We start from the raw sequence: 10,072 nt of genomic DNA on the forward strand, positions 1-10,072 counted from the left end.
TTTTTTCCGCTGTTCCTAGCGTTTAGCGCTTCCTCCTTGTTAAAGTGATTACTCGTGCTTCTGACCTCTGCCTGCCCTACAACTATTCTCCTGCCTATTCCCTGTTTCGTTTTGTTTGCAATTGTTGGACTGCCTACCTGTGTACCGAACCCGGCTAGTAAAACGTTTCACCCTTTAAATCTACCCCTGTGCTGAGTCGTGCAATTGAGTCCTGCACAACACCCATCATTCGTAACCGTCCACCATTCGTAACAGAGAGTGAGTGTGTGTGTGTGTGTTCAGCTCTGAGAGCGTGTGAGGGTGTGCTCAGCTCTGAGAGTGAAATGTGTGTGTGTGTGTGTCTGTTCAGCTCTGAGAGAGAGAGAGTGAGTGTGTGTGTGTGTGTGTGTGTGTGTTCAGCTCTGAGAGTGAGAGTGTGTTTAGCTCTGCGAGTGAGAGTGTGTGTGTGTGTGTGTGTGTGTGTGTGTTCAGCTCTGAGAATGAGAGTGTGTGTGTGTTCAGCTCTGTGAGTGAGTGAGTGAGTGTGTGTGTGTGTGTTCAGCTCTGAGAGTGAGAGTGTGTGTGTTCAGCTCTGAGAATGTGTGTGTGTTCAGCTCTGAGAATGTGTGTGTGTGTTCAGCTCTGAGAGTGTGTGTGTTCAGCTCTGAGTGTGAGTGTGTTCACAGCCACTCATCTGTTTGTATTTGTATGTATGTGTGTAGATGCATGGATGTGTGTGAATGCATGTTAGTGTTTCTGTGAGTTTGTGTGTGTGTATGTGTGCACGCATGTTTGTGTGTGGGTGAGTTTGTGTGTGTGCGTGAGTTTGTGTGTGTGTATGGGTGTGTGCACGCATGTTTGTGTGTGCGTGAGTTTGTGTGTGTGTATGTGTGTGTGCACGCATGTTTGTGTGTGCGTGAGTTTGTGTATGTGTATGTGTGTGTACGCGCATGTTTTTGTGTGTGTGTATGTGTGTGTGAACGAATGTTTGTGTCCAGGTAAGTTTGTGTGTGTGTGTGTACACACATGTTTGTGTGTGCGTGAGTTTGTGTGTGTGTATGTGTGTGTGCACGCATGTTTGTGTGTGCGTGAGTTTGTGTGTGTATGTGTGTGTGCACGCATGTTTGTGTGTGCGTGAGTTTGTGTGTGTGTGTGTGTGTGTGTGCACGCATGTTTGTGTGTGCGTGAGTTTGTGTGTGTATGTGTGTGTGCTCTCTCTCTGAGTCTCTCTCTCTCTCTTTCACTCTTTATGTTACTGTCTCGGGTTTGACGGTAGGATTTTTAAGTGAGTTTGTGTGTGTGTATGTACTGTATGTGTGCACGCATGTTTGTGTGTGCTTGAGTTTGTGTGTGTGCTTGAGTTTGTGTGTGTGCGTGAGTTTGTGTGTGTGTATGGGTGTGTGCACGCATGTTTGTGTGTGCGTGAGTTTGTGTGTGTGTATGTGTGTGTGCACGCATGTTTGTGTGTGCGTGAGTTTGTGTGTGTGTATGTGTGTGTGAACGAATGTTTGTGTCTACGTGAGTTTGTGTATGTGTGTGTACACGCATGTTTGTGTGTGCGTGAGTTTGTGTGTGTGTATGTGTGTGTGCACGCATGTTTGTGCGTGAGTTTGTGTGTGTGTAAGTTTGTGTGTGTGTATGTGTGTGTGCACGCATGTTTGTGTGTGCGTGAGTTTGTGTGTGTATGTGTGTGTGCACGCATGTTTTTGTGTGCCTGAGTTTGTTTGTGTATGTGTGTGTGCTCTCTCCCTCTCTCTCTGAGTCAGTCTCTCCCTCCCTCTCTCTCTGATTCTCTCTCTCTCTTTCACTCTTTATATTACTGTCTCGAGTTTGACGGTAGGATTTTTAATTTGGCACAAATAAACACACGCTGAGTGTACACAGCGCAGCGTGTCTCTTTTTTTGAGTTCTTCAACAACAAACAGAAAACTTAAATAAATAAATAAAATAGCAAAGATAATCTTGTTAGGTTGATTTTGGAGGGTTTTACTGCATTGTATATTTACTGCACTCTCTCACTCTATTTCTCTCTCTCTCTCTCTCTCTGTCCGTCTCTCTCTCTCTGTCTGTTTGCATATATATATATATATATATATTGTGTGTGTGTGTGTATATATATATATATATATTAACATCTGATACATTCCTCTCTCTCTGTCTGTTTGCATATATATATATATATATTGTGTGTGTGTGTGTGTGTATATATATATATATATATTAACATCTGATACATTCCTCTCTCTCTGTCTGTTTGCATATATATATATATTGTGTGTGTGTGTATATATATATATATATATTAACATCTGATACATTCCTCTCTCTGTCTGTTTGCATCTGTATATATATATTAACATCTGATGTATTCTCTCTCTCTCTCTCTCTCTCTGTCCGTCTATCTATCTGTTTGCGTATGTACAGAAATCCATTTGCATCTGATATATTCCTGATTTTTTTGTTATTATTTTGTGACTGTCATTGTTATTTTGAGAGTTTAATGAACTGAGACAGAAGACATTAGACACTCATTTATGTCAACTTCTGAGTTCAGATAAATGTGTGTGCGCGTGTGCGTGTGCGTGTGCGCGTGCGCGTGCGTGCGTGTGCGTGCGTGCGTGCAAAGGAATGAAAGGGTGTTGGAGCAGGTTCATAAGGTTCATAAGCCTATTCCAGCTCATGAAGTCATTATAATAGTATGATAGATATAACAACTTATAAAGTCATTATAAAAGTGTAATAGATATAACAAGTCGTATGGTAAATACTTACAAGCATTTCATGGGAAATGTGTTCAGCATGCTGATGAGTGAGGGAGTTTGACAGATATATAATTAATAATAATTGTCAGATTTTATTCGCACAAGCGACACACTGCAACACACACAAAGACACTGTCCGCACTGTTAGGGAAACAGACTAATATACAGAAATCGAGACAGTGGTTTGATTGACAAATTTACACCAGTATCATTGTTACTCTGAGCATCAGTTGACTTGTTCAGGTGCATTCCTAATAAGGAGAGAGTGAAACCCATCCCTTTAAGAGATGTCTTCTCTGCCGTCATGTGAGTGGGTAGTCTTCAAATTCCCTCTTCCTTCTCATTGGCTCCTTCTATGGGCGACTCTTCCGAATTCACGGCGAAAGATGCTGCGTGAGAAGGCTACTGGACGTCGTTAGAAGGAGTAGGTACGGAGGATGACTTCATCACGTCGAGAAAAGGGGCGGGAATGGGCGGGTCGAGATAGTGTAGCGACCGCGAGGGGCGGAGAGAGAGGGGGGGGGGGGGGGGGCCGAGAGGGTGCGGGCACTAGAGAGAAAAGGTGGGGGTGTGAATGACGTCACCTTCCAGCTACCGACGCTGCCAGCTGTGTTTCCTCCGAGCGGGCTGAGGAGCAGTCCTGCGATCCCGCGCGCACCGTGCAACCCCGCGCTATCGAAGGGATTTAAAGCTTATTAACTCCTAGAAAACAGCTCCCAGGATCTGCAAGAAGGCATATTCGCACAGGATTATTATTTCATTATTTATTTCAAGAAGAAGATGTGAAGGGTTTATCCGCAAGCAGATCAGTTAGAAAGGAACAACGCTGTTGGAAAGGTAGGAATAAAGATTTTCTCAATCCTATTGCTGCGGTGACACCTATTTTTCTCAGAGCGTGTTGCTCTTTCACTTCAAATACTTATTTGTAGAGGCAGTGTTGGACAGCGCTTGCCATCCACTCCGGCGCGCTTGACCGAGTAAGTGGGAGAGTGAAGAAGACTCAAAGCGCATCTCTGTGCATCTTACAGTACCTGTCCCTCGCTCAGCGCATCCTCAGACGGTGCTCTGCTCACGATTCTTGATCCGTTGTATTTCGGTCTGATATTCTGGGCTGGTTGCTCACAGACATAGCCGGTGGAGAGACTGGTAAAGTGAATGTGTCAGAATGTCCGTTCGGCCACCAGCTCTGAGGCGCTCCTGTTGCGAAGCCCTGCAAGGCGGGCTAGGTGGAAAAACGCCCTGAATCCTTATCTTTGTGCAAACAAATTAAACTGGCTGTTGAAGGCATATTGTATGCTGGTCGTGGGGTTCCTGTGAATGTTTCATGGGACCCATGCGGGGATTTTAATAAACTTTGCCGTTGAATGCATGCTGATATATGTCTTTGAGCTCGTGGTCGATTCCACATCCTCAAGCGACTGTCGATATTTGACCACATACAATCTTTATTATCCCATGCAGTTTATTTATCATAGATTATTTATCTCTATCACTAGAGTAGCTGTCACGCTACGTGTAGAAACGCAGCTCGAGACTGCAGATCGGGAGACAAGACGACAGTCCAAAGCATGTCGTTTACTGCTTCGCATTGCTCGCCTTTGGACACAAATCTCGCATAAGACAGCTGCGATGTTGCTTGTTATCGCCGGTCTGAATGTATGTGAATAAATCAATTTGAATTTGTTATTTTCAAACGCCGTCAGAGTCTTTGGCTTGACTGTTTGCAGGTCTGTCTGTGGTATTTCGTAGCGGAGTTGAAGATACCCGCTTACCGAAAGCGGTGCATTTTCGTGAGTTAGAAGTCGGGAGAATTCGATTAATTCCTTTCCTCGTGAACCTTTATTTGAAACGACGTGTGACAGACTAATCTGAGATTTTTAATGCTGACATTAGTCCGCTGAGATGGACGGCTATCAGATGTGACGCATAGCGTCAAATCAACGGGGATGTAAATTCTCCATATGCGTAGCTTTTTGAGCTGCACTTTGTAGTGACCCGTGGTTTTCTGTATGAATAAACTTAACGAGTCAAAAGCTTTGCGTGTCCGTTTTCATAATTACACAGAATAGAATAATTCATGACTGTTCTTATTTCGCCCGTGGATGGAGAAGTGTGCCCACGACACTTTATTTCTATTTCACAATATATCACACTATTTCTCACCTGGGATAAAATGAAATGATCATTTCCACAAGGAAGACTATTGCTTTAATAGCAAGTACATCTTCTACAAGTCCGTTTGAAGTGTTCAATTAATCTTTGCAATGGTTGTATCTGCACGGTGATCGATGGTACATTTAGGCATGAACACTTTTGGAGATTAAACTGAACAAGGATTAAACCATTTATATCAATTAAAAGGAGACTACTGGTCTTTTCAGTGTAATATTTTGACTTGCAAGCTGTGTTTTCCTAGTTTACTTCTCCCGTCTCATATCTTAATGGTATGGCGTTTTAGATTGTTAGACAAATCAAAAGGAACGAGTTAGGTTTGATTTCCTCAGCTCCGGACTGTTGGAATAGTCATTTTCACGGCACCGTATATTATTCCCTTATTGCTCTTTTATTACCGCGGCAAGAGATGCCTTTCCTTCTCCTGTAATCTAATGTAATGTGGGTTCCACTATAATGTAATCTTGTTTATGATGTTGCTGGGGATTCGATTCCTCCATTACCCGGGACGACTGCTCGTGAAGCGTCCGGAATGACTGCTATCTCACGAGCTCACTCCCCGTGTAGTCGGATGGGCATGTGCGCGTAGGCTCGCGCATATTCCCACCGCGACCACGCCTCAAACTCACATCCAGTCTGTTTCTCATTTACGCGCCAATCAGCCCGAGCCATCTCCTTGCTAAATAAATATTCAAACATATTCAACGGGGATGACATTAAGATCAGCACCACTTTCTTGACAGTGAAAATAATATGGACACCCTTAACATCCCACTTTTTATGAAATCTAAGGGGGTATGTAGCCTATGCATACATATACACATGATAAATATCAGGGCAACTATCGAAAACAAAATGAGGTGTACAATTAGCAGGACAACGAAAATATTTCGTTACTAATAGTGTAATTAAATATTGAGAGATGCATGGACAGAAAGTCACTAGCGCGTGTGGAACAGTGCCGCGCCTCGCTCCGGTTTCTCTGCTTGGAGAATGTGCGAGGCTCCGGAGCGTCCGCTCAGCGCCGACCTCTCTACACGCAGTAAGGTTGCCTCGCCGTAAGTGTGCCCCTTTTAAATATATTTCCAATTAGGAAAAGTGTTGTCTTTAATCCCATTACTCATAAATGCCCAGTTCCTTTTTGGCGTTAAGCAATAACGCTCTGCGCAACCCCAACGGCGTTTATGATTTATCTGGTTGATCGCTGATGGACCCGAAGCGACTTTTTACAGATTCTTACACAGAGCTGGTGCTTGTGATTTCACTCCGTGCCTCGGCTTCACTCATGTACGCCCGCCTGCCTGCCTGCCTGCCCGCCTGTCTTACGGACGGGTTTTAATTTGCCCAAAGACACTGGCGCTATCCATCAAACACAGGAGGCCATCAAGCATCTCTCTCGCATAATAATGTAATAAAAAAATCCAGATCAATTACATCAAAGATGACAGCTGCAATTAAAATGTCAGTGATTATCATTTTGGGCTGCTATTGCAGGGCGTGGTCTCAGAACAGCACCTAGAACATTCTCAAAATGATTTGGATCCTGGTTGTTGAATCATACAGACTAGATGGAACGGTGTCTTGGCCAGAACACGCACATAAATACACAGTCATGTCCCTTACTAACATGTGGATGTTGTATTGTTACTGAAGCACACAGGGGTACACAAATATGCCATGGCCTGTTTAGTTCATTTGGAGCCCAGTCCTTATTTTAGGCCTCTGATCTAATGAGTTCATGCCCCTGCTGTGTACCATGGCGTATAACTCTATCGCATTGTCTTTATTTAGCTAGTGAACATCCTCATTAGCTGACCAGACTTTAGTCAGATAAACAGTTGCATCAGTGCTCAGCCCAGTGTGAGATTAGCCCGTGTGACTGCTGACTGACCTGCAGGACTGGCGGTCGTCCCCCTGGGCGGGACCTTAATGAGCTGATATTGCGGTCAGTAATGGTATGAGAATGGGGGGGTCATGGGGAGACACACGCTGTCTCATTAGTGCTGGGCGACGGTCTGGATGGGGTTTCAGTCAGACTGGGGCACTTCTGAAAGCACACAGTTACTCTTCTAGCTCAGGCCAGTCTCCATCACCTGTAGGCAGTGGGAGGTGTCTCCCCATTGCACACAGACACACACACACACACACACACACACACACACACACACACACACACACATGCACCCACACACACACACAGATCCTCCACCTGTCCCCTGCAGTGCCCTCCTCATCTTTCTCCTTTCCTCTCCTCCCTCTTTCCTCTCTCCTTTCCTCTCCTCTCCTCTTCTCCCTCTCTCCTCTCCTCGCTCTCTCCTTTCCTCCCTCTCCCTCTGTCCTTTCCTCCCTCTCTCTCTTGTACATTGTCCTCTGTCTTCCATCTTTCTTACCCAGTGTCAGACACAGATTATTGGTCCGACCTAAGCCTGCTTTATTGGGCACACCCCATCAAACCTGTGTTCCTGCGCGTGTGCATGCACACACACACACACACACACACACACACACACACACACACACATGCACACATGCACAATTAATCAACGCTTTTTCTGTGATGCCCCCACAAGCACTTGTCAAGCTGAGGAACAACGTAAGCGCATGTGTGTAATATGATGTGATTGCGTGTGTGTGAGAGTGAGTGTGTGTGTGTCTCATCCTTCTCCAGCATATCTTATAGTCCTTGGGCATTTATGTGGTCACGGGGCCTGGAGGTCAGCAGCTGAGAGACCCACTAATGCAGACATTCCCACAGTATGAACACTATACACACACACACGCGCGCACACACACACGCACACACTCGCACAGATACACACACACACACTACAGCCTAATTATCTGGTGGAATCTTAGGCGTTGTCACCTGCAGACAAACAGCCCCTTCTCCTCTCCCTGCTTTCCTGGCGCTCGCTCGGAGTCAGAGAATTTGAAATTCTAAACAGGAAGATGGCCGTGTAAGATGGCAGCCACTCCGCTGCTCACAAACACATTTGCAGAACTCATTATTTTAGAGGAAATGTAAATAGCTGGGGAGAGACGCAAAGAAAAAAGAGAGAAAGAAAGAAGGACAAAATGAGATAAACTGAAGCAGTGTGTGTGTGTGTGTGTGTGTGTGTGTGTGTGCGCGTGCGTGTGTGTGACTGACTGCTGAGGGAGCGATGTCTGTCTGACACAGAGGGAAGCTGTAAAGAAAGTCAGGGAAGCCATGATGACAGTCTGTAATGCCTCACTGCTCCCACCTCACACATATGAGCCTGTGTGCATATGAGCTCATTACAGTAACATACGTGGCCTCGTACATGTTGGAGCATGTGTTTAACATGCACACACACACACACACACATACACAGACACACACACACACACACACACAGACACACACACACACACACACACACACACAGACACACACACACACACACAGACACACACTGCTGTTGTGTTTGCTGAGATGCTGTGCTTTTTGAGTGTGAGTGGCACAGAATGTGTCCAACCAGAGGTGTTCATTTGGAGTGTGTGGTGAGCTGTCACCTCCGGCTCTTTGGCTCCAGGGGAGAGAAACAAGGAGGCTCCCCAGAGAGCTCAGGTGTGCGGGGCTAGCGCCCTGTCAGAAGCTCACGCTGACTTTTAATGGCATTTTAAAAGGAAACTCGAGAGTTGGAATAAGCATCAAGCCATTGCGCTTCCCGTATCAATTTTCCAAAAGTGGTTTTGTACCCAGCTTGCGTCCTCTGACACACACCCACACACACGTACACACACACACACACACACACACACACACACACACACACACACACACACACACACACACACACAGCTTGTGTCCTCTGACACACTACTTTGCCTTGGTTCTTTCAAACCCCCCATCGACTCCTGTCCTCTCTTACCGTACAGTTTGTTCCTGGCCAGAGAAATAGCACTCTGAAGAAACGCACTTTTCCTGCCAGCGTGAAAAGTCTTGATTTCAAACTTAAACAGGTGAACTGAGGTTTTGCCCTTTATTGCTACCTGAGGCTGAGACGTTTTCATTTTCTCTGGTGCTGTGGTTTAAAGATGGCCACCTGACACAGGTCTAGACACACAGCCCACCGGTCTGCTATGGTTTAAAGATGGCCAATTGACACAGGTCTAGACACACAGCCCACCGGTCTGCTATGGCCACCTGACACAGGTCTGGACACACATCCCACCACTCTGCTGTGGTTTAAAGATGGCCGCCTGACACAGGTCTAGACACACAGCCCACCGGTCTGCTGTGGTTTAAAGATGGCCGCCTGACACAGGTCCAGACACACAGGCCCACCGGTCTGTAAGATGCACATAGCAAGACTGCTGCAGTCAGTTTCGTATGCACATGCAGATCTCCTGGGTGGTTGAGGAGCCTGACATTTTAATAGGTTAGAAGAGTTCCCTGTGGAGCCATCTGGGAATGCAAGGTGTGTGTGTGTGTGTGTGTTTAAGGACGGGGGGGCTGTGTTGCTTGGTATCCTAGGAGTTCCAGAACATTCAACAGCAAGAAATGATATGAAACTCAAAACACTTCTGATAAGCAATGATCGTGGATTCACTGAATTGAAATGGATTGTACTTTTTTATTTGAAATGTTTTTGCCCTGAACATGAGAAGAGTCCTCCCTGAAGTCTGCTGCGCTGTGCTGACTTCACACACATCAGTCTCCTGCGAGAGTGAACGTTTCTGCGCGTTACATCACTTTCTCACACGGTGATACCCAAGGCAACCATCTCACCAGGGTAGCAGAGAGAGGTGCGTCAGTCACTGGTCATCTGTGTCTCAGCAAATGACACGTGTGATTGGGCCGGTTTTATAAAAAAAAAAAGAATAGCTGTCACGATTTTGTCAGCAGAGCTCCGAAACCGCTGTGAAAATTGATACATGCTAATGGCTTCAGCTTCTGCCACTTCAAGGCTCTGATGGAAAATAATTCCCATTTACACTGACAGATAAGTAGTGATGGGGTTCGGTTTCTCTGAATGGAGAATAGCAGGAAAGTATCTGAGACAGAGGGAGAGAGAGAGATAGAGAGCGCAAAGACATGATAGAAGGTTGTTAAAGTTTTACTCTAATGGCTTTGAGTATTTTCTTTATGAAGACATAAGACTTTTAAGATCACTTACCTGCTCGGGGTATTTACA

The 10,072-nt window shown here is 45.5% G+C and overlaps 1 protein-coding gene across 5 annotated transcripts in view; it reads left to right on the forward strand.

Annotated features, from left to right (window-relative positions):
• Positions 1-3,248: 3,248 nt before the first annotated feature.
• ptprsa (protein tyrosine phosphatase receptor type Sa) overlaps positions 3,249-10,072 on the forward strand; it is a 218,320-nt gene continuing 211,496 nt past the window's right edge. For 4 of the 5 annotated variants that reach the window (XM_042708883.1, XM_042708884.1, XM_042708885.1 and 1 more), the window contains exon 1: positions 3,249-3,578. The gene's annotated coding sequence lies outside the window, so the exon portion shown is untranslated. The remainder of the gene's footprint in view (positions 3,579-10,072) is intronic. The other variant, XM_042708887.1, reaches the window with a different exon arrangement.

This window comes from Clupea harengus, chromosome 10 (genome assembly GCF_900700415.2).
Source record: "Clupea harengus chromosome 10, Ch_v2.0.2, whole genome shotgun sequence".
In the NCBI taxonomy this organism is placed as follows: domain Eukaryota; kingdom Metazoa; phylum Chordata; class Actinopteri; order Clupeiformes; family Clupeidae; genus Clupea; species Clupea harengus.